Source organism: Mustela nigripes, chromosome 13, assembly GCF_022355385.1.
Source record: "Mustela nigripes isolate SB6536 chromosome 13, MUSNIG.SB6536, whole genome shotgun sequence".
NCBI classification, from domain to species: domain Eukaryota; kingdom Metazoa; phylum Chordata; class Mammalia; order Carnivora; family Mustelidae; genus Mustela; species Mustela nigripes.
The window spans coordinates 110,460,148-110,485,602 of NC_081569.1; the positions used below are offsets into that span (position 1 = coordinate 110,460,148).

Sequence of the window (25,455 nt, forward strand, 5' to 3'; positions counted from 1 at the left end):
AGGGAAGGTTTACATGGCAAACCGTTTACAAAGCCAAGCGCAGATGTGAATCTGTCAGGGCTGAACCTAGGACATGCTAGGCTCCAAGAAAGCTAGGCAGAGCTGGCTAAGGCCCTGGTCTCTGCCTCTGCTTCTTGGACATCTCTTATCTCTCCCCTCCTCTCCTTTCTTGGGCTACCATCTGGCCTGAAGCCCTCATGACCTTTTCAGTGATTTCCTTGAAGTTGGTTATGTCCTGTATCCAAACTATTTTATTTCAACAGTATCCCCTCTGCCCTGGGTCCCATGTTGTAGGGCCAACCCTCTCTCCCCCAGACCACTTTAGCTGTATTTCTCCATGGGGTAAGGAATCCACAGGCTAATGAAATGTTCCCACCTAAGGTCCCCATTTCTCTTCTACAGCCTATTTGCTGGGCCTGGGTCAGTCTTTTCTCTAGGTACATTGTTCTGAGGACAGACCACATCACCAAAGTACTTGTTTCTGCACCTGAAGGGTACCCAAGGGGTAGTTGTTTATGGAGAGGGGTAGGGTGAGGTGGGAGCTTGGACATGACCATTAAATGTGCTCAAGGTCTTTTGCCATGTGGGGCCGAGCTTGAACTGAATGGGCCAGGGCCCAGTGACCAGCTTTCCCCCATTCTACCCAGCATGGAACTCGGAGAAATTCAATCATTCTATATCTGAACCTAGCCTTTCACACTGTAAGTTTATTTTTAAGTATAGGGGGATGGAACGTATTTTATTTAATAGTTTGTTAGTTTGATTTATAACTTCTTGATATGTGGCATGTGGACCTCCATTTGTAACCATACCTTGGGCCCCACAGACCCCAGGGGCAAGTCCGAATTTCATTATGGCTAGTTTAAGAAAAAAAAAAAATTCCCTAAACAAAGTTCTGATTAAACCATCACCTGCCTCAAAACTTTTGCTATGACTACTACTGTTTACTGGGGAGTAAGTGGCTGCTGTTGTTCATTATTTGGGTCCGATGAAGCTGACAGGTAGGGCATGCCTTTCATCAGAAGAATGCTCAGGCCAGGCTTGACTTGGCAAGGGAGCCGTTTCCTGCTCAGAGCTCGCTGGGAAGGCTCAGGGGACAGAAGCCAGGGAAGCCTGACAACCAGCCTTTGGAGCCTCTGGCAGAGATGCTGTAAGTTCATGCAGATAAGGTTTGGAAAATCACAGGCAATTCTAAGGTAAGCTGTTTAAGAAGTGGCTGGTGTGAGATTGTTGAGGAGAGCAGGGAACACACACAGATAAAGGGGACTTGATTTCCAAGGTCACTTTTTGCCTCCATTCCAGATTGTTCTATAGTTCCCACATACAGGAACTTGTCCTAGCCTAATCCATGTAAGATGCTTCTGGGAGGGGGGCATGGACAGTAGGAACAAAGCTTAATATTTAGCAGCACTCCATTAATAGTTTCTTCTCCTCCTTCTTCTTCCCCTTCTTCTTCTTTTCTAAATCTTTATTTTTAAAGTGATCTCTATGCCCAGTGTGGGGCTTGAACTCACCATCCTGGGAATGAGAGTCACATGCTCTACTGACTGAGCCAGCCAGGTGCCCTTTCGCAAGAGCTTCTATGAGGAACTTAGAGCAGTAATGAACACACTACCTTTATAATCAATCTCGACTGAATATCTTGAAAGTGATTGATTCTGGGAAACAATCCATTTAGAATGGGAGAGGGTCAGTGGGTAGGACTGGAGTCAGGGGTGGTGGCCTGGGATGCTGTCCTCTTGCCTTCCAGGAGCTTCTGAGGCTGAGTCAGGTGCTGGTGCTGGAGGAGAGGCTATGGGACTGAATCCAGGCTAAGGCTTCTGTGGGGCTCAGGACCATCTGTAAGAGCAGCATTCCAGATGTACAAGGATCAAGATCTTCACAGAGGAGCTGTTGCTGAGCGTGGGAGAAAATAGGTAATTTTAAAATAGGGAATATGGAGAAATGTATATTTTAGAAAAAACCTTGAGTTTAAGATTAAAAAAAAAAAAATGTATGCACAGCTTTCCTGGACTTCAAAAACAGGCATTGGGGATAGAGTCTCCAAAATCTGTAGAGCAGGCTATACTTACACATAAAATTGTTTTATCTCAAACTCACTGATACGGGTCCTAATGGAGGGAACTCCTCACACTTCAGAAGGGATGCTGCTGTCTTAAGCAGGCTGCCTTGTGAGGTGCTTGAAGGGCCAGCCTACCCAATGCTCCCGAGACCGACCCGTCTCAGGACCACCTGGCAGTGGTTGTTCCAAAAGCACAGTGTATGAGACTCTTTTCCTATTTACCCAAAATTATCTCTTGAAAGTAACGGTATTCATTTTCCCAACCAACCACAAATTATTTTCTCTCTTTTAAAATTCAAATAAGCTACTTTAGCTTTACTAAGGGAAAATTTTACCGAGGCAAAATAAAATCCCACTTGCGGAAGCTTAGGTAAGGGCAAAATTAAGTTAAATTCTTCTCCATATTAATTTAGAAATAGTAATAAAAGCAAAATGTTCTAAAGGTTACACCAATCAGGGTCCTGGCAACAGAGAGCCTTGGAGTGAGTCATTTGAGGAAAGCGTAATAAAGGCAGTACTTACTAAGCCTAGGCTGGGCTTAGACAAAGAAAAGGGGATGGTGTCCTACTGTTGGTTTGGTAAGGGCAGGAACCATTAGCACCAGGAGGTGTAAAAGGGCCGAGGGCAGCAAAACCAGGTAAGGGAACCCAGAAAGAAAGCTGATGGGGAGGGTAAGTTCACAGGAAGGAACCAGAGAAATAAATCGGCCAACCTCATCAGCCTTTCCTCCTGGAGCCTGGAAGGCAAAGGGAGCCCATCAATTCAAGTTCCTGTGGCTCAGCCTCTTAGGGCAAGGGACAGGTCGAGAAAGGTGAAGAGTGGATCTTGAGGGACAAATGAAGAAAATCCAGCATTGATCAGAGACAGCTAAGGAACCGGAGGGACCCTTGTGTATTTTCACCAGCACTGGAGAAAACGGTAAAGTGATTTGTTTTACTACCATCCTGTTTCTATTGCCCTATAATATGTTTATAAGAAACATCATCCTTCAATATTATGCTCTTGTATCAGGGGAGGGGAACAGGATCCTATGTCCCATGCCCAGGCCTACAGACTCAAGTCTCACACCAGAAGGGACCGAAAAATGTGAAGTTTAAGTAAGCACTCCCAATGACGAACATTCAGCTTCTAGAAGCCCTGAGCTATGAAATGAGAGGGTGAGCGGTAGCAGTTATCTGGTAAGGAAAATGGAATCTTATCTGTGTTGAGAAAACAGCTCTACACCCAGTATGGACACAGGTAGACAAGGAAAGGGCAGGTGAACACACAAGTGAGAATAATTGGTTCGTGGGGTGTTCTGAGTTTTAAAACTTTTTTCTTTTTTTTTTTTTTTTTGCTATGAAATGTTCACATGAGGACTTATTAAATTAAAAACACTTAAAAATTTAAAAATTAAAATTAAATTAAAAACAGAGTAATTGGAGCAGGTAAAACACTAGGTCACCACAGGGGCTGACCCAAGTCCCAAGGAGTTCATGGAAGTAATTTACCATAGGATCTAAGTTCTCTTGGTCCTGGTCAGGGCTGCTCAGAATCCCAGAGTCTCCCAAGCCAGCTTTGTCCTACAGACATCTAGAGAGAACATCTGTGGCCTGAAAGAAGGTCAGACCCTGACCTGGCTTCCCAGGACCCCACAAGAAATACAAATGGGTAGGCAGCCACCAATGACGAGACTTCTCCCTCTCCTGGACTCAGTGACTGAATCTTTGGAACTTGGGCTGAGAAGGCCCCTTCTGTTGGTTTCCTTGTCAGCAGTTCCCAGACAGGGAAAGTTATCTGCCCAAGGTAATCTTATGTTGCAACAGAAATAACCCTTGGGGTTAGGTGCAGCATTGTTGTACTGGAAGTTTCCAAGGCAGCACAGTTCTTATCTCTGTGGAGGCCTGGGTCTGGGCCCTCTGCCTCTCTTTGAAATCTTCTTTCTTTGATTGGTCTTCCATTGAGCTGTAAAGCTCAAGACAGGTTTGGGGGTGCAGAGGGGGGCAGGGTCAGCCTGGTTTCCCCACTGAGGCCAGTGAGTTGCCTGCAAAGAGGAAGTTCAGTGTATAGGCCTTGGGATAGGGAGAGAGGTCCTCTCTCACTGCAGAAGTCAGGAAAGTCTCATTATATTCTATGTGAAGAGCCCCCCAGTATTTTCTGGGCTGACGCAGAGAAGGACTATTTATTTCTCAGCGATGCTTGTCTGAATTGGCAGGCTTGGGCTGGAGCAGGGAGAAGCAGATCCAAGCCAATCATGTGATGGAATTATACCTGCTGAGAGAGAGAACAACGTGGCTCCCAAAGCAGACGTTCTTGCAGACTCTGCATTGTAAACTCTGGCCCAGGAGGCCCTGGACTAATTTGTCTTTTGCCAACTAACAGCAAATGGAGGAGGGCAGAGCCTGGTAGCCTCTTCAGATGCCTGGTGATTTGAGGATCACTCAAACCAGCGCCCCCCACCCCCGCTGCCCTCCCACTGATGCCTAAATAACAGATATGAATTTGTTCCACTTCATCAAGGAGCAAATTTTTATTTTTCCAAATCAACAGAAACCAAGCTCTGAGCCCCACCTTGGCCTGGTTGGTGGGACCCTCGATACTAATCATTATCAAAATCCCCCCTTCCTCTCCCCTGAGCAGCACTGTTATCTAGAGGCCTACTTGGTAGCAGAAGAATGCCACAGGCGTCTGAGGTAATCAGTAAAATAGCCACCGTCATTATTTCTTCTTTTGTTACAAGATGCAACTATTACACTAAAAAGTTTCCAACATTACCATCCGCTTTGCCTGCACCCTCTGCCATAGGCCCTTGCCTGTGTTTTCAAGGTCAAATAATTAGAGACTGTCCCGGAGGCATTAGTGATGGGCTACGCCTGGGATGGGGGGAGGGTGGAAGGAGCTTTGAGGAAACTTTGGACCTTCCCCAAATAATCTGGGTCAGTGTCTTCACTCTTCCCTGTAGATAATTAATATTTGCTCCTTCCCATATATAGAACCACGTAAACAGAACAGCCTCCCCCTCTCCCCAGACTGCTGCCACTAAGACCCTCCTGCAGAGACATTTTGGAGGCCTGACTGCTGGGTATCAACTGCCACCCCAGGGCTCAGAACCTCCAGAGAGTGCACAAGAGGCATGGATGTCTGCCGTTTGAAAAAGCTCCCCTTAATGTCCTTCCAGGCTTGCAGAATGCAACTCTGTCCCTCACCCAGGAAGCCTCAGCTTCTCTCCACCCATACCCATCCCATCCTTTCGGGCACTCATAGCTTAATTCCTTCTTGGGCTTGACTCTTGAATTGGAGAAAAGCTATTCGTTAACTGCTGCCACCTGCTAAGACAGAACTGGGGGCCGAGAGCACTGAACACAAAGCCTTGGCTGATTTGACAGGCTAGATGGCCAGTGAAGAGGGACAGATACTGTTTTTTTTCTTTTTGAGTCTTTTTTCCTATAGCAGAAAGGAAACCTTGACTCATTTGATTGTCACGCCTGAAACTGTGCCACTAAAGAGGCACTCCTTTGAGCGGGGTATCTGCACGGGATCCTAAGAGGTGTCCCCGGGAGAGGTAACAGAGCATGGCTCCTAGCTTACTGTAAGGGGTTCCTGTAACACTGCCCGACAGTGGCAGGGGTAGAATATAGCCGGTGGGGCCAGGAGAGGGGCAGGCCCGGCTCTGTCCCACTTTGCAAACGGGCCCAGTGGCTGGCTTTGTGGTTGGTTAGATCAGGTGACGCTGACCAGAAAGCCTTCTCTTCTTTCTGTTGAAGATAAGCTTGCCAGTTTCCTGTGGTTTGTTAGGGGCCCGGCTCCCATGTCCTAGGGACGTAGCAAGGTGGGGCGATCCACTCAGATATCAAACCACCTAGGAGTTACTGCTGTTTTGTAAGAAAAAAAGACCTTCATGGTCAAGTTCAGAATGAACTGGGAATCAGAACACAGGTTCACGTGACCAGTAGAGGCCTCAAAATTCTCTCTCAAAATTCTCTTATTCCACCTCCGGAATAACAGAAGCTAGGAGCAGACTCTGGTTGGAATCAGGTTCCTTGTGTGCCCTTGGGCATTTACCCCTCTGTGCCTCAGTTTCTTATCTCCTAAAATGGGGATAATAGTGTACCTACCTCATGGGGGTATTGTGGGGATCTGTTAGTATATTTGGGCACTTAGAACAGGGCCCAGCACATAGCAAGTGTTAGATAAATTTTCACTGTTGTAATTGTTGTTATTGTTTATGGCCAGGTGGATCGCAGCTGCAACTAGAGATAATTAATCATACTTGCTACCAGTTGCCTAGTACTACAGGTGAAGTAATAGCTGTAAAACACCCAGAGTTTCCCTGATTAGGGGTGGGGTTGGGGACGGGGGTTTCAAAATACCCAGATTCATCACTAGAACCTGGGTACAGAGGCTTTTACCTTGGGGCATTGCAGCCCAAGTAGACCTGACTCCCACATGGTTGAAGTACACCCTTGGGGCACCCCGCTGGCTCAAGTCAGTAGAGCATGTGACTCTTAATCTCGTGGTTGTGAGTTCAAGCCCCATGTTGGGTCTAGGGCTTACTTGGAAAAAAAAAAAAAGGAAGAGAGAAAGAAATATACCTTTAATGGCCATAGTTTGAGGGGCTTTGAAAGGCTTTCTGGTCTGCACACATCTCTGTCACGGTCTTGCCTCGAAGCCTAAAATTGTCTCCAGTACTCGCAGGAATTCTAAAGCGGTTACCCTGTCTGTAACCAGACTGACTGTTTACAAATCCTGACTGTACTCACCAGCTGGGAGTCTGGGAGACGTTACCTACTCTGGGTGCCTCTGCTTGCTCTCCTGAGACTGGGAAAGCACCCTCTTGATAGAGTGTTTGCGATTACGCGGAATAATGTGTGAAGGGTTAGCAGAGTACCTGGTACACCCTGAACTCAGTAACTGGCAGTGATGGTGAATTTGACTAGAGAAGGTATCCAGTAGTGATTTCGTATTTACTAATCCATAAATACTCAATGTTCACACATTTTATTTTATTTCATTTTTTAAAAGATTTATTTATTTATTTAAAAAGACTTATTTATTTATTTATTTGACAGAAACACAGAGAGAGAGGGAACACAAGCAGGGGGAGTGGAGAGGGAGAAGCAGGCGTCCAGCCAAGCAGCGAGCCCGATGAGGGGCTTGATCCCAGGACCCTTGACTCATGACCTGAGCCAAAGGCAGACCCTTAACTGACTGAGCCACCCAGGCATACCTGTAATAACTATTACTAAGTATGCAAAAATGTTAAGAAAAGTAATGTGACAAACACCTGTATACACACCATTTCAACTCAATAGTTGTTTTATTCATGACTGCCGTTTTTACTGTTATTTGTAGGTTTTGTACACTTACTTTGCTGTTATGTGCATATATATTTTCTCCCTCAATCATTTGAAAATGGCAAGTGTTATGACACTTTGCTCCTACATACTTCAGCATGTAGCTCCCGCAAATGAAGAGGTTCTCTTACATAACCCCAGTACCATTACTACATCTCGAACAATTGACAGGATTGATTATATATTTATTTATTTATTAAGGATTTTATTTATTTATTTATTTGACAGAGAGAGCGAGAGAGCACCAGCAGGCAGAGGGAGAGAGAGAAGCAGGCTCCCGGCAGAGCAGTGAGCCTGGTGCAGGACTTGATCCCTGGACCCTGGGATCATGACCTGAACCTAAGGTAGCCACTTAACTGACAGAGCCACCCAGGACTCCAATATTTTAAATATTACCTAATAGTAAGTCAATATTCACACCTTTTCTGTTGTTCCCCAAATGTCTTTTAGAGTGTTTTTTTTTTTCCCCAAATAGCAACCAATCGTAGGTCATGCATGTATTGTGTTTGATTATGTCTCTTTCAATCTAGAATAATCTCCCCTTCATTCCTTTTTTAGGGACACTGACTTTTAAAGAGGCCGGGTTGTCTCATATAATGTCCCACATTCTGGATTTGTCCTAATGTTTGCTTGTAGTGCTGTGTTCAGTGAATATTTTGCAAAGGGATGAAAAAAACCTGGAGCTTGAACCAGATTCTCCAGGCTGTCCTAAGGACATAAAACCCTATTGCCTATAGGAAATGAGGGAGGAAAAAAAAACAACAACAAGGCACACTCATTTTTTTGGAAGCTTGAAACCTGTTAAAACACTAACTCCCCTTCTCACAGTCCCTAGAGCCCACCATTGTACTTTCTGTATGAATTTTCACTAAGAACCTCACCTAAGAGGAATCATACAATATCTGTCCTTTTGTGACTGGCTTATTTCAGTTAGCATAATGTCTTCAGGGTTTATCCATGTCGTAACATGTCAAAATTCCCTTCCTTTTAACAGCTACAGATTATTTCATTGTATGTGTGGATACAGCACACTTTGCTTATCCGTCCGTCTGTTGATGGACGCTTGGGTTGCTTCCACCTTTTGGCTATTGAATAATGCTCCTACAGGCATGGCTGTACACACACCTGTTCCCATCTCTGCAAAGCGCACTCTTTTTTACCTTTTGTCCTGGAGCTAGTCCTCCTGCGGCCTCTGGTAACTACTAACATTAGAAATCATGATTTGAATCAATTTTCCTTTTTATTGTTCTCTCCCTATGACCAGCATCTAACATGAGATGACTTTTGTGGTTTTGCCATTGTCTGGAGCTTATAATGATCTACACCAACCCGAGAAATGTGGACATCACCGAGAACAAGTATTTCTGTCCTGCTTCCTGTTGCAAGTATTTTGATTATAATATCAAAGTGTGAGAAGCCAAAAGCTCCGAGATTTTTAAAGCCAGAGATGGCCTTTTAAATCACCGTAATGACTTTTTAATCTCTTGGGCTCCCATACTTCAGGGAGTTCCCTTTTTAAAGGTATTTATTCCAAGTCTCTGAGTTAACATGGGTGATTTTTATGTAGCTACGCATAAACTATGAGAGGAAGCCAGGCCGAGTGGAACGAATGAACTTTGAACCTAATCATCCGGAGTCGGGATCCAGGATCTGAGCCCTACTGATAACCACGCGACCTGGGACAAAGCCTCAATCGTACTTTAAGTGCCTCAGTCTTCTCATCTGCCATAGCCTTCACCTGCTATGATTGCCAGAGCTACAGTTTTTTTTTTTTTTTTTTTTTTTTTTTGCAGGCATCAATCCTGGGGGGGCAGGTGTAGAAAAGGGAAAGTTCCCAGGTTGAGTCCTAGCTTCTCCACAAATGAGTCGGGTGCTCTTCTGGAGATCCCTTCGTTCTATAAGCCTAAACTTTCTTGCTTGCAAAGCAGGGATGACAACTACTGCAGAACATGGGTGAAGATTACAGCCAGTGAAGGAGAGTGACAAGACTTTGTATTTTTAAGGTACTGTGGGGTCACATGAGCATGGTTAGATGGAGGATTTTAAGCCATCAGGAGTGCTGCAAATGCAAGGAACTACTATACAGTCAAGAACACTGTTCCTAGCGACTTACTTCCACTTCCACAAAATCAGAGTACATTCCACTAAAATATAGATTATGACTCCTGCCATCCCTCTGGGCCCCAGAATCCATTCTCCAGCGGCCCTGGGTATTTCCTTCAACCGCTCTGGGTGTTGGGGCAGATCCTCCCCCGTCCTTACTTTATAAAACGTCCAACAGCCGTTTGAAAATGCTTCCTTTGTTTTGCTCTGGAACTTGTTGCAGCGGATCTTGTTTCCACAGCCCCCAGCCTGCCCGTGGAGCTTTGGTTCTGCCAGTTGCAATGACTCCCAAGCTCTTTGTCAATTCTTTTGAGTCCCGGAACACTTGACGGGCTAGTCGGGTTGCATGTCGCTTTAACCACTGAAGAGCAGGTTCCCAGGCTCTGCTGTGTTTTACAGTCTGCAATTTAATTATGATTGTTTCAACCAGTGTTCCTCCCCAGAGTTCAAATAGGCCTTATCAACATGCATTCATGCTTCACTTTACCACCACCTGATCTCTCTCCTAAGGAACTCCTTGGGTTCCCAGTTCAAAGGGAGACTATTTGAGAAAAAAGAATACAGGAATCAATGCGTTCAGAATTGAGCTAATGGCTGGTTTAGAGTGAAGGATGGTACACCGGGCTAAATAATTAGTAGGCCTAAGAATTGCCTGAAATTCATAAGAAAAATGCAGATTTCTGGACTCTGACCCCAGAGGTCCCTGATTAAGATTTCTGTGGTGGTGCTCTCCCTGGTGATTCTGAGGCAGGGGTTCTACATTTTAGAAACCTGGTGGAGAGAGAGCACCATTCCCCTACTGTTTGAAGCAAGTTGACTCTAGATAAGCTGCAAACTTACCGAGTTCCATTCTCCCTGCTCATAAGGGGCCATGAAAACAGTAACTGCCCCCTCAGACCCGCAGATTTGAAATGGGAGTGAAATAAGATAATGGACCCAAAACCTTTTGACAGTAAAGTGCTCCCACCAGTGCAAGGCAGCCTCCTCCTCCTCAGCCTTCTCTTGCCCAACAAAGCAGACCCCAGCTGGCAGGATCCTGCCCCCGTGCCACTAGGCACTTGCATGGATGCCCTCAAAAGGAGGGAAACCCCCACCTGCCTTTGTCTACTTGGTTCAGAGAGGCTCACCTAGGTTTATGCCCTTTCTAAGAGAGCGAGGTGAGGCCCACACACACTTCTACCTGAAATCTTGCCCAAAAGGCATCTGGGATGACTCTCCTGTACGCCCTAGCTCTCCTTGAAATCTAGGTCCATCTGCATCCCTAATGATCCCATTAACCTATTTTCTACCAAATCACAGCAGTCTGGGGCCACACAGTTCTTCCTCCACACCAAGGCTTACCCTTGAAGTTATGCGGTCTGCACCCACCCCTTGGCGTTGGCCTTGTTCCCAGGTATAGTACGTACCTTTTGAAGTTTAGAGTGATCGACTTCCCATTAATCTTTTCTTCTTTCCTCTCTTCTAATCCTTTTGGCAAGTACCTATCCAGGGGATTCTACCCTTTTTGGCCTCACTCAGCTTGGAATAAGGTAATGGGAGTATCATTTCCAATTAAAACACTCCACTCTTCTTTGTCCGGTTCCCCCAGGCAGGGCAGCACCTACAATGGCCTCCACCACTGTGCCTTTGTTCAGTTATCCAGCACGTTCTGAACATTTGCAGGTCACCTGGCTCCATACAGAGCAAAGAGGGGTATGGCTCTCCTCCTAAAGCCAAAGTCTTTACCTCACTCGTTCATTCAAGAGATGACCACCGAGCACCCAGGATGGGCCATGCATTGGAGGGACGGCCTAAGGCAGACAATGTTTCTGGTCTTCAGGAGTTTATGTTCTAACCTTCTTAGAGTCAGTATGAGCAAGAACACTGAAGGTGCTATAGTGCCCGCCTGTAGCATTTATGCAGGGTGAGTGGGACTGGAAAATTGCTACCAGAGACAAGGTAGTCAGGAAGGGCATCTCTGGGGAAGTGATTTTTGAAGGAAGACTTGAATGAACTGGCCTTAGAAAGATTAGGCCCAGAAAAGCTATTGCATGAATTTCCCCTCAATGGTTTTCTGTGTTATTCTGCAGAAGAAAGCAATGCTTAGAAAGTCTTTCGCTCTGACTATGGTGACATTGTAACGATTACTGCTCATATATAGTCAGCCAGAATGAGAATTCAGGCTATGACCTGCCACAGCTCTGTGCCCCTTTGCAAAGGAGCTCTCAGGTCAGTGGTGGCAGATAAGCCAAGGGATTCTTTAGAGTAGACTCCCTGAAAGGCCGGCTTTATCCAGTTAAATTAAGCAGGTTACGAAAGTGTTAAGTTTTTCAAGTCCCAGGAGAGGCTCCTACTCTTCCAAATACCCTGGCCTCTCCAACTGCCTCCTAGAGTCTGAAAGTCTTCCCAACCAGTGGTTCATTCTAGATCCAGTTGAAAGTCTTCTGTGCCATGTCCTCTGGAGAAGGAACAAACTGGCCCTGTCTCCATGATGGGGTTCAAAAGAGGATCCAGACACTGTGAGGGGAAGATGGAGAGGAAGAAACAAGTGCTGGAGAGAGCTAAAAAAGGAAAGGTGGGGGAAAGGGTAGAGGTGAAGGAAGGGGAAATGGAAGGACTATGTGTCCTTGAGCCATTTATTGTAAGAATGGCAGCTTCTCTAGATTTCTCCAGAACTTGAGGAATTCGAACACACATGAAGTTGGTCTGAGGGGTTGGCTATGGCTGCTGTCCGTTCCTTCTCTTGCTCTTGTCCTGAGGACATGTTCCTATATTTCAGAAGGTGGGTTTCCCCAGGGGAGGGAGCCATGAATAATTAACGGATGAGCATGATACGAAAGTGACATCTAATTAAGCAAATGATTTTTCATCTCTAAGAAGAAGCCTACTGGATAAGAAAGCCTTAATGGGATGAGACTTCCATGAGAATGTGACCACCGGCACCTGACTGTCCCACAGGAAGGTTGTGTGAGGTCTAACAAAGCAAGAGATGGGATCAAATAGGGTAGGGGTGGGAATGTTGTTGGGTCCTTTTAGCACTGAGCAAGCTACTCTCATATTACCCTAGGCCCCAGTTGGAAGGGTAGAAAGAACAGGGAAAAGGGATGGGAAAAAAAGTCCTAGAGAGTTTCATGGACTAATTCGATGAATATTTAGAGTAATAAAGTAACTGAGTAAATCCTGAGGTCCTCCGGAGGCCCAATTTCCCAGAATCAAAATCAAAGATGGTAATCCCAGAGCCAAGAAGAAATGAAACTTGCATTGCAATCTTTAGAGCTGCAAATCTCTCAAAGAATGCTAAAGGGAATCTGATTTATATCTCAAAGGACACTTCTTAAATTTCCTTTTAAATTTAAACTTCTTTCCTTTTAAATTTAAACTTCTTAAATTTCCTTCTTTAAATTCTCTTTTTCTCAATCTGCATCTGACAGAGAATTTTACCACCAAATCCACCAAATTGTCCTCAATGCCCAAGCTCTCTGTTCATGTCCCCTCTTCCTTCACCTTTTCTCTTTCCTCCCACCTCTCCAACCCCATTTCTCTTCATCTCCCAGCTCTGCACAACGGAAGTGCACAAATTGATTTGGTAAAGACTGGACCATTCCTTAGAGCAGTGTTGTGCACTGGAAATGCAATGTGAGTCACATAGGTAACTGGAAATTTTCTAGTAGCCACATTCACAAAGGTAAAAAGAAATGAGTGAAATTAATTTTAATAATGTTTAACCCAGAAGGTCCAAGATGCTATTATTTCAACATCTAATCAATATACAAATTATTGGGGGAGATTTTTGATATTTTCTTTCATACTATGTTTTTGAAATCCAGTGTGTGTTTTTTACTTATGTTTACACTTAATTCAAAAATTATGTCCCCTGGGGATAAAAATATATGTTTATAAAAATTAAAATAAAAAAACATAAAAAAAAAAAAATTATGTCAAGTACTTGCTAGCCACACGTGGCTAGTGGCCATACTGGACAGTACAACCTTATAAGTTAGGTGAATGGGTAGGGAAAGGGGAGAGCGGGGGCCTCAAGTACAGGGACATGATCTGGTTCATGAAGACATTTTCACAAGTTGGTACAATAGCAAAATAGCAAGAATAAGAGCAGTGTGCCGAGTTTTACTTAGGGAACAAATGTATTCGATTTTTAAGTTTTGAGATTATGTCCCTGCTGATGGGTCCCCCAAAATTGGGTACCCCAATAATGGGTCCGTGATTCAAGGAGTGAGACTGATACAAAGCAAAGGTCAAGCAAAGCTTCATTTCGCGCCAAGCATCAGGAATCAGACCGACCATCAAACAGACCAGTCGGGGCCACCCCTATAGAGAGGACGATACCTCCCTGCCTTCCAGACTAACTATTATAGAGCAAAGGCCAAGTGGTTGGGCCTGGCCGCACACAGGTGGCCAATGAGATTGTTACACACACAGGAGACTCCGCAGTGATGCTAGGCAACCAATTGAATTACAATTTACCCTAGTAGACATTTGATTTAGCCTATCACACCTTGGTTAGGATTGGTGCCAAAAGGCTCCCAAAGGGCTCCTTGGTAGCTAGGAGACAATTTGTGCCCCCACTGATTGAATACCTCCTCCTGGCCTGACCCACCCTTGTACTTGGACTTTGTTACCTGGGACTGGTTTCCTGGACTTGCTTTTAAATAAGTTCCCCTGGGGGAGAGGGGTGACAATTTAAGTTTTACAACAAAATAGCAGTTCAACCAGCATGGAGCTGCTTTGGCTGAATAGGCCCTTACATCCACCAACGTAAGTTGCTCCTCACAGAAATGATTATTTATAAAATGATAGTTGTAATTGATGATTGTCTTATTCTTCTTCATGTCATTCTGTGGCTAAATAAAAAGGTGGGGATTATAGTGCTCCCCCAATTAAAAACAGGTTTTACTGAACCACAAAACCCAAATGTGAGGCAACCACTGTTTTATAAAACACATCATCTTTTATATACACTAGCCCATTTAATTATCCTGACAAGTGCATGATTTTTTATTTTTATTTTATTTTGTTTTGAAATAATCACACACTTTCAGAAAAGTTGCAAGTACAGTGTATAGAACATTTTCCCCTGGAACCATTGAGAGTGAATTGTTGATCTGATGCTCTGTCATTCTCCAGATTTTATTGCATATTTCCTAGCAAGAAAACATAACCTGCAAATCCACAATACAGTCACAAACATCAGGAAGTTGTGTTACCACTGCCTGAAACTTTGATTGCATTCAGGTTTGAACAATTGTCTCCAACGTGTTTTCAGTTGGCCTCAGTCTAGAGAAGGTCCTCGGTCTGATGTACAGCATCCTAGCACTTCGGGAAGTGACAGGTCAGTTATTCCATAATTAATAAGTAGTTAGTGGGGAGTTAATTGAAAACTATGCAAATATCTCTTACCTCATCAAACTTTTAATTTATTCATTTTATGTTTTAATACTGAAACTGTCCCCAGTTTAAGCAGTGGGAGTCCCTTCAGGTTGTCTTCTGTGTCCTTTGACACGTGCCCATCACTCTTGAAAGCACTTTCTTGCTTTCCAGCACAATGGATTGTCCATGTTCATCTTGTACTTCTCCTGCCTCGTGCTGGGGTAGCCCCCACTTGGATAGCTTCCTCATCCAACGCCCCATGCCGGGACTCCTTTATTTATCTTCCCTTACAGTAAATTTTGAATTTCAAAAATCATATTTTCAATTTCCAAGCATTCTCTCTTTTTCTTTGGCCTTTCTTCTTCACTTCCTTCCTTTCCTCTTGCCTCATTTATTTATTTATTTGGCAGACAGAGATCACAAGCAGGCAGAGGAGAAGTGGCGGGGGGAGGCCGGGAAGCACGTTCCCTGTTGAACAGAGAGCCCAATGCGGAGCTCCATCCCAGGACACTGAGACCATGACCTGAGCCGAAGGCGGAGGCTTAACTCACTGAGCCACCCCGGGGCCCCTCCTCTTTCCTTTTTTAATAGACCGCTGTTCTTGTTTCATGGAAGCGATTTTTCTCTTTTCTCTCTGATGACATTCATTCATGTTCATTTAGTTCTCTCCTTTTCCTTTATTGTTTCTGTTTTTCTGGGTGTCCTTCTTGGTTTTGGCCTCTCTGTCTTTCCTGCTGGAGGCCTTTCTCACACATCTGCTGGTCCTCAGCCTGCATTTCTGTATGAGAATGAAGCACCGACTTAAATAAACAAACAAACATACAAACAAAAAATGGAGAGAATGAGGCAGTGAGAAACCAACTGGAATTTGGGGTCGGGGATAGAGATGCCAGATACAATACAGGACGCCGAGTTCAGTTTGGATTTCAGATACAAAATAAATAGCTTTTTAATAAAAGCATGCCCTAAATATTGTATGGGACATATTTACATGAAGGCATTTTCTGTTGTTTATCTAAAATTCAAATGTACTTGCGCATCCTGTATTTTTATTTGCTGAATCTGGTCACTCCAACTAGGATCTGAGTCAACTAATGGGACCTCAGTTTTTCTTAGGACTGTCCATTTCCTCCGAGAAAAATCCTTCAGTTTGCCCTTTGGGGCTATGAGCCCAGCTGCTGATGTGCTACAAGCCAGGTGTGGGAAGCAGGCAGGTGTGCAAACTATCTTCAGGGCCGCCGTCCAGCCCTCTCCAAACTGTCTGGTGTCCCTCTCCTGAACAGAATCCTGGAGGAGTGGGGGAGGGGGAAAAGAGGAAGGGAAAGGGAACTAGAAGTGATCTAAATGGGTTTTCTTTCTTTCTTTTTTTTTTAAAGATTTTATTTATTTATTTGACAGAGACTACAAGTAGGCAGAGAGGCAGGCAGAGAGAGAGAGAAGGAAGCAGGCTCCCTGCTGAGCAGAGAGCCCGACGTGGGACTCGATCCCAGGACCCTGAGATCATGACCTGAGCCGAAGGCAGCGGCTTAACCCACTGAGCCACCCAGGCGTCCCCATAAATGGGTTTTATTTCAATGTTCAACCAATCCTTCTGTTTTCAGGCCTGCCCAGAACTCTGACCCTTGGACATACCTGTTGCCTCCAGGGCCTGAGTCTTTGGGATTCTGCGACTCTAACTGATTTGCTTCTCCAGGATGTTTAGGTTCCATCTTTCTCTGAATACCATTTCTTTCTTTCATTTGCTGTGTGTTTGTCTAGTGCTCTTTTAGTCTTTGTGAATTTTTGTCATTAAAAACTTTTTTTTTTTTGCTGAATTTGTTTTGTGAGCATAGAGATAAATGTGAGTGTTCAGCCCGCCATGTGTAACTTGGCAACAATGATTTTTCCATTCATTTTATTGATCAGTATACCTGGATGAGAAATTGTAATGTGTTGCATACTCATATGTCCTGGGAAAAAAGGTATTTGGATAAACCCAGAATTTTTTTCCTTCTCCCTTTCCTCTCTTGCCCCCAGTGAAAGACCAAAGGTGACCCTTATGTGGGTTATTTGGCCTTCTAGACTTGGTACTTTGGCATTGTTGGCTCACCAAGGGGAGCTGGACGGAAGTGCTTATAAATCTTCAATCTTAACCAACTGTGAGTTTTAAACCTAACTGTTCCCTGCAGGTCTATGGCTTAGAGCAATGAATTTAGATAAGGGCAAGGTTTATTGTTGTTTATTGCTTTACAATAAGTGCCGTTTGCTCATGGTAATTGGTTTACAAAAGCTCTTCAGTCCCTAATAAATAAACACCCAGGGTCATTTGTTAAGTTGGAAGGTGAGGGGTCTCGAGGCTCAAGGAGGACTGAGAACCCTGGTCTTTGCCTATTTTCTTGGACACAACCTCTGAAATGAGCCCAGGAAATTTCCAGAGTAATCCAATTACTTCCAAAAATGATTTTCTATCAACTATTGTCGTAATTAAACTAGTTGCTACATGTGGTAAATATTATAGGCAGTAAAATCCAGGCTGCTAATCACACAGACTGGAAGTGAACAACAAGAATGGGGCAGGAGAGCCAACAGCTCTCACTTGGCTTGGCCCCATTTTACAGATGATGAAATAGGCTCAGAGAGACTTGTGGCAAGTGAGTAAATGGTGCCAGTGGATTTAAATTCATGTTTGTCAGACATTGACTTGTAGAGAAGGATTTTGGCCCTCTTGGATTTTAAGAATCTGAAAGGGCCTGTGTTCATTCTGGAAAAGCAAAGGCTAAAACCAAAGAACTCTGCAAACAGAAACTTCCCATTCTATTTGCCAAACATGGTTTTACACAGTGAATCATTTTTCTAGCAGATATTGCAGGGCAGTAGAATTGGGAGGACGGTGGTCAGGAAGGCTTCTGTTTTGGTTGTGATATCAGCCAAACCAAACTGGAAAAAAATATACGGTGACAAGAGCAGGAATGGGAAATCTTTCTTGGTTCGGTCCACAGTTAAAGAGTACTGTTTTTTTTTAATAGCAGATAAGTTCATCTTCAGGAAAACAAAGAGAACTCTTTCCCCTGACATTAAAAAAAAAGGGGTGGGGAGAGAGCACCTGGGTGGCTCAGTGGGTTAAGCCTCTGCCTTTTGCTCAGGTCATGATCTCAGGGTCCTGGGATCGAGCCTCGCATCGGGCTCTCTGCTCAGCAGGGAGCCTGCTTTCCCCCTTCTCTCTCTCTGCCTGCCTCTCTTCCTCCTTGTGATCTCTCTCTGTCAAATAAATAAATAAAATCTTAAAAAAAAAAAAAAAAAGTAACTCCAAGCTTGACGGGACTCAGACCTGCGCCCATCTGTCACTTCTATGTAGGGACGTATTAGAGAGAAACATGAGTTCCTGTGAAGAGTTTCATGGGGGCCGGGGCGGGGAGGGCTGCTGGGAGATGAATATGTCAGTTACCCTTCTGTAGTCTAGAAGAATCTGACAATGTTGGATTTCTATGTTCATTTTAGTTGTTTTGATGTCTTAACCTAGTAATAAATTGTTAGTTAATCACTTTTATTCAATAATTAAAGACACTTAAAATGGTTAGTGCTACTTCCTGCTAAGTCCCCCTCCCCAACATAGAGTGTTATTAAGATACATTTTATTCAGGTAAGTTGGCAATTTTATCAGGACATGGAGGACACTGACAATTACACCTCATGCTGCAGCAGACCATATAAAGAGCTTTCGAGTCCTAATCCTAATTTGGTTTGGCCACAAAAATGTACCCTACAGAGGGAGCCGCTTTGGTGGCCCTAGAGAGGTTGATCACCAGGTTACATTATTTTGATTGTAGAGAAGGCCCATATTCCTGCTTCAGAACTTAGAAGCTGGGGGTCAGTACGTAGGGAGATAAGTGATTAATAAAGGTGTTAATAAAGGTGTTAAAATGGGTATCACTAAATGTGGGTATAATAGGTATAATAAAATGTGTTACATATGTTAATAAATAATAATAAATGTGTTAAAAATGGGTATTCTGTGTTGAATGTGAGCTGCATGAGTTTTTAGATCAAGTTCATATAAGAACATTCTTGAATTCTGACTGGTAATTAACTTCCAGTTACCAGTGAGGTCAGCGTGTCCATGGAAATCTATCATGCACAGACACTAGCAAAACAGTCATTCCCAATTTCTGCCATGTGACCCCATATTACCTTGCTGACATGTTTGAGTTTTGGTCCCTTGGTTTAAGTGGAGAGGAGAACCCTCTTTACAAGGTTACCATGTAGGGGAGTCATTGCCAGCCTTGATTTGGCAAAAATCAAGAGCCTTTCTGAAGTTGTTGCAGATTCTCAAGGTATTTCGATGCATCCTGGTGCACCCTCCCCACCAGGTACATGCCATCAGGAGAAATGGTAGTGAAACGGAAAGATGGTGGGGTGATGTAACTCCACAAAGGTTGGAAATTCTTGATAGAGTAAGGTCATAAAACGAAGAATAAAGGAAGAAGTGACTTCGTGATGACTAAGATGACAATCTCAGCACATCATTTGGTTGCTGTTGCCAAAGGAGGAGGGAGGAAGAAGAAAAGACAGGGAGAGGAGGGGCGGGGGGAGAGCTGCCTCAGTTGTGACAGTTCGACAAGACCATAAATTAAGTTAATTATTAGTATTAGCTGTTCCTTATTATTTAATTCAGTAGCGCCACATTGTAATTCTACAACTCGTACGTTGGCACAGCATTTTGTAATGGAGCTGTGTGCAAGATCCTATATAAAATTAAGTTTACTACTCCTGTTATTATAGTTTAGGAGTCACCCTTACCCAGCTGGCATGGTCATGAATTAGGAAGATGAACTGCTAAGGAAGAGGCTGAGAGGAAGCCGATGTTTGGGTAAAGGTTAAGTAGGACGAAATCTGCAATAAAGCGAAAGGTGTGGGTTCTCTTTCCGATTTTGTCATCATTTTGACCTTTTAGCATGGAGACAAAATGAAAATGTTTGTCTTCTATCCGGAATGTCATAGAGAACTCTGGGAGACTCTAGGAGAGTAATGGAGACTCCAGTAAAGAAATGCATTAAGTAAATGTCAGGTGATACAAGCCTTGACGGTCTTCCAGCTACAACACTTTGAAAAGCTATTTATTTAGGAGACAGAGGATAGAAAGCCCTAGGGTTTAAGATTAATACTTCTGCAGTGCACATATGGTAGAGCACTTCTAGGACTATAGGTAAAAGAAGTCAATGGGACGTTAGGCAAATGTCTTTGTGTCTACATAGTGTTTCTTCCTTAGAGCATCAAAATTTTTCTTAGACTATTTTATGTAGAGGATTATGAAAAAGGATAGCAGTACCTTTAGAAACACTTCACAAGAAGTTTTTAAACAATAAAAATAATATGTAGAAACACAAGAAAGCAGGATCACATGCGCAAAATTCAAGCATTCAATAACGATCTAGTGAGCCCCAACTGTCTTATGTGCCAGGCATTGTGCTTAGGTCTAAGATCGTGGTGGTGAGTGATAAAAACTGGGATCTAGTTTCCATGGAACTGAAATGTTGCATACCTTCTGGATTTAAGAGAGGGAGTCCTGATCATCTAAAACTTGTTTTTGTAAGTAGGCTAGACTTAAGCAATTATTGAGAAACAATTTATAGTGGCTCGGTATTCAAGCTGTGGAGAGCCAAGTAGGGGTCCTACCCTGAGTTCATCCCAGCCCTCTTCGTTCCTATCTCCACCTCTACTCCCACTGGATTTTTGGCAGCTGAAGGATCGGTCATCCCTCTGGGATTTCCCAAGACTCATTCAGGCAGGTTGGTCAAGTTTCCTGCCTTTCTTTGCGGCTATGTGCATTCCCCAACTTGGTTCACGAGGGTGTCAAGGAAGGAAACCCTTCTTCTGAATTTACTGATCCCAATTTTGGAAAGTGTTTCTGAGAGACAGGGACACCCAATGTCATGGGTTTCCTGCATCTGGAAAAGGGGAGCCATTCAGCTTACTGGCCTGCTTGCCTGTACTATATGGCATGGATAATAATGGGGAGGTGGTCTGGCCATGTAAGATGACTAAATCCTTTGTTAATATCCCCTGAGCCCACACAGTTGCCCAGGCATCACAGAAAGGAGGGGCATAGTCCTAGCCCTTGATGGATTTGTAATCTAAACTTAACGTATTTAACATGTAAAGGAGAACTTAAAAATATGCAGGTTAATTCCACTTCCTAAATATTTATTAATTGCCATTAGCTTGGGCCATTAAACACTATCTTTTTTAAAGCCCCATCTTTCTTTGCCCTTGCTAATGGAGCGTTCTCACTAATAGGCTTTTTCCCTTTCTCTAAAATGTTCTTCTATGGCTCTTCTCTTTAAACTAAACTAAGGAAATATTATCATAGCTGAAATCTTTCCCTATTCAGCTAGACATGAGCATTTAACTTAAAACAGATTGCAGGTTAAGCTTTAAAGGACCATTAATTAGTAGCAGTACCACAGGAGCAAGGTGACTGGATGGCTGAAATTGGGCAGAACAGGCCTATTTTTTGCTTCTTATCCCATGTGACATTTGTCCTTCAAGAGTACATTAAATGACTGGATGGGGTAACTTGTTAGAATTTCAGCATGTGGCCAGGCACGTGGGAAGTTCTCAGTGACTGTTCTCTGCCTTTCTACCTTCTTTGTTCTCACTAGTTACCCAGGCCTTCCAGCTGATTATGAAAACAATGCCTCAAACTCCCTCAACCTTTCTCAACCTAGGACTTATCTCTTTGGACATCCCTTGCTTGGTGGACTCTTCCAATAACCTCCCACCACCCCCAGGTTCCTCTGCGGCCCTGCTCTTCTAGTCACCCACCCTCCACTCTGTATCATCATTCTCTTCCTCTCTGATGCTTCCTTATCTTAGTCAGCTAACAGGCTCTATTGCAAAGTCCAACACAAGTTTCTCTCAGTTCTTCTCTTCTTAAGTTCTGGGCTCTTTTCTCCTACCTACTGGACCAAGCTTCTTGAAGGAAAGTCTATGCTCCTTCTGGTTCCTCATCTAAAATCTGCTCTTTGCTTCTTGCAATCTGGCTTCTGCAGTTACTCAAATTGCTTTTCCAGAGACCAGTCATAATCTATTTACCAGATGGAGGGACCTCTTCTCATTCCTCTTCCACCTGTCCAGGGCATGCGATCTACTCTCTTGATTAAAAATTTTCTTATTGTTTTTATCTCTATCTGCTGCTCTTTACCCTGAGCTGCTTCTGTTTTGCTCTTGATTCAGGTGCAATAGGAGTTGGCTAGGGAGTGATCTAAGAATCCAAACCCAGATTAAATCAAATGAAATCTGATTAAATATACACCAATTAAGTCTGATTTCTGATCCCAGTGATCCTTCCTTAGAGCATCAAAATTTTTCCTAGACTATTTTATATAGAGAATTATGAAAATCAGATTTAATTGATCTGGGGACTGTACCCTGACATTTACTTCCTAAAGGCTCCTCAGCAGAAGATTCTCAAGGACTGCTAGGACTAAGAACCGTAACTCTATAATATCTACTTTTATCTTCAGTTCTTAAATTATTCCTATTACATAGACCCAATTTTTTTAGCTCTTTGCTGAGGTTCTCAGCCTTAATGCTCCATGGCACTTCACTTTCTAGGTGGTCCAAATCAAACTCATGTTCCTAAGTCTAAGAATCTCTTCTAAGTTTATAGGGCTTCCATTCTCCTAAGCTGGAAACCTAGAAGCCACCCTTAAAAATGCCCTTGGCTTTCCCCCCCAATTCACTTATTTGCCATGCTCTCTAGATTTTATTGCTGACCACTTTAAAATCTATTTTCACTACTATCATCCAGTGCCCCATTTTAGGACCTTATTGTAATAACTCCTTCCCTGACTTCCCTGCCTTCATTCTTGTCTCTCTATTCATTCCATTCACCACCTGCTAGTTGATAGATCTGATTGTATCCACTTAATAACTACTACTGGATTTCTCTTAGCCAAGAGTAAAATCTAAATTCCTTAGTGAGGCCCTCACAATCTAGCCCCAGTTCTCTAAAACCACTCTCCTCTAACCTAGATTCCCACTCCATGATGTTCTCCATAATGCAGTCTTGGTTCCTCAGTCAAGACATGTGTTCCTTCTTGCCTTTACTTATACCACTCTAAGAGTGGATTCAACTCAGATGGTCCAAATGAAGAGGATATTTAAGAGACACAGTCAAGGTAAAGGGAAACCACAACAGTGTTTAAGACATCCAGAAACTAACAGAGTGGAAAGCTCTTACCTTCGATAGGCTCAAAGGGCCAAGGGGATTAGATACTGTCACCACAACCTAGGGAGAGCTAGAGTCATGGGAAAGGGGGCCATGAGTAGGAGCTGTAGGCTGGGAAGGTGGCAGCCACTGCCAAACCACAGTGCTGACCCAGAGATGGGACAGTGAATAAACACCCAACCTCTCTCTCCTCCCGCCCTCTAATTTCTGGCAGGGTCTTTGGCCAAACTCTACTAAAACCCAGCCAGCCACCAAGGATGGTCAGATGGTGTGGTCTCTAGATTATAAAGCAGGGCAGAGAGAGGCAGAGAAAGGAATGGTGGTGTGTGGGAGGGGGAAATTAAATGGAGAGATTAATGAAATGGAAATAAATGGAATTTAATGGGAGATTAAATTAACCACAGAATTCCCCTTTATATATAGTAAAATCCTTTGTATCTTACAGGACATGGTTCAAATGTTGCCTTTTATGTTGTCTTCTTACATTTGGCAATCCCAAGATCCAGTTATTATTTCACTCTTCTATGTTCCCTTGGTTGTTGTTATGTCTACGTTACTGCAGCTATCAGTCTGACTTATGATGCAATTATTTATGTATCTGATTCCATCTCTTGCATCATATTTTGTGTTGCTGGAGGAAGGGGATAGCACTTCCTTTGGCGCGGTGCCTTGCAGGTAACAGGCAAGCAGTAACTGTTGGTTGAATTTAACTGCCTTTTCATGTTATCGCCTTCTCTGCCTCTGTCAGGGAGATTCATTCATACTTGTAAAGCGTAGTTCTCACATTTTTTACATTCCCACTCTTCTCAAGAGTTCCTTTTAGTCTTCTTCAGCTTCTTGCTTCATTTTCTCCTACTTACCACATTTCTTAAGTTAGATACTTCAAGCCTCAGCTCACCCTCAAATTGGGAATACCGCTGTCACTGACCCTGGCAAGGGTCTTTAGCTAGCTTCAGTCCATGTCTTAAGTGGCGCATATGAATTTTTTTTTTCTCTAATTTATGCTTGCACCAAGCTTAAAAATGAAGTTGCAGAACCCAATTTTTTATTCTTCATTGGACTTTAAACTCTTCTGAATAGAAGTTATGCTTGGCTTAACATGTTTTGCATACAGAAAAGGCTGTGAGCTGCTTCTATTCTTTATAAATACCAATAGCAAGGGCAGCTAACATATTTTTATTATGCAAACGCTATTCTGCACTGATAGTTTTGATGCACAATGGTATGTGGTTTTGAGATTTCTGTATGAAAAGGAGTATTTTTAGACCCAATAAAAATATTATTCTTCATTTGTGACATTACTAATGATAGAAATAATGGCAAAAATTATAATTGCCATAGCAGTTCTGAGTTTTCATCTCAAATATTGTATTTTTCATATTAAGAAGTTCAACTTTACTTTTTTTTAGCCTTTCTTTTTCTTTCCTTAATATGCTCATCCCTTCTACTTCTTGAACATATGGAACATAGTTATTACAGTTGTTTTAATGTCTTTGTCTTCTAATTTTATCACCTGTGTCATATCTTTTTGTTTGTTTGTTTGTTTTGTTTTTTAGGGAGACAATTTGGTTTATTTTCAACCAAGAAACAAAGTGTGGAGGTGCTCTATAGAAGTGGTGAAAAGATACAAAAGAGGGGTGGGGTGGAGAGGAGACCCAATAATGCTCAGCATTATTCTAAGCAAGCTCCAGCTCTTCATTCTAACACTTTAGGCAAGGACAACCATACTTTCTCACTAAGGCTGCAGAAGAATGGAAACTGGACTCAGTTTATTGTCTCCTACAGGGCAGGCAGAGCAAGAGGCTCTTTTAAGCTGATGGAATAGGTCATTGTGGTCTGTTGGGAGTCCCGTAGCAAGCACAGAATGGATGCTGACAGGGGTCCACACGGCCAATGGGGGCCAGTCTTGGCTCCCTAGGGTCCTAGGCTTCTCTTGATTCCCAGTGATAAGCTTGTCAGTCAAATACAGTTGGCCCATGTGGACCTGTGGATGATTTATTTCAAGGTCTCTTTTGGTTTTATTCACTAGGATTTGAATTTCTTCAGGACCTTTACATTCTTATTGTCCTCCTGATATCATAAGTTCTTTAACTGAAGGAGCTGAAATGCTTGCTCTTTCTCAGCATTGCTTGTTACAGATTCAACATTTGTGTGGGGCTGGAGGCAGCCATTTTGGAAAGAAAGAATACATAAATAAATGGGTCCTCTTTGAGGAGGTCCCAAGTTTAACCTAACCCACAAAACTTAAGCCTACGTAAAACTACAAAAGAAATAAAATGCAGTGGGCCTCAGTCTTGCCTAGAGGGCTGGGCCTCCACCTCAGAGAGCCCGCCTGCGTCAGATCTGTTTCTGTGGGTTGATTGATTTGTGTTCCTCATTATGGG

General features: G+C 43.4%; 1 pseudogene; it reads right to left on the bottom strand.

The window, feature by feature from the left end:
* Nucleotides 1–24,806: 24,806 nt before the first annotated feature.
* On the bottom strand, nucleotides 24,807–25,242 carry LOC131999443 (LYR motif-containing protein 4-like; annotated as a pseudogene).
* Between the last annotated feature and the right edge of the window lie 213 nt (nucleotides 25,243–25,455).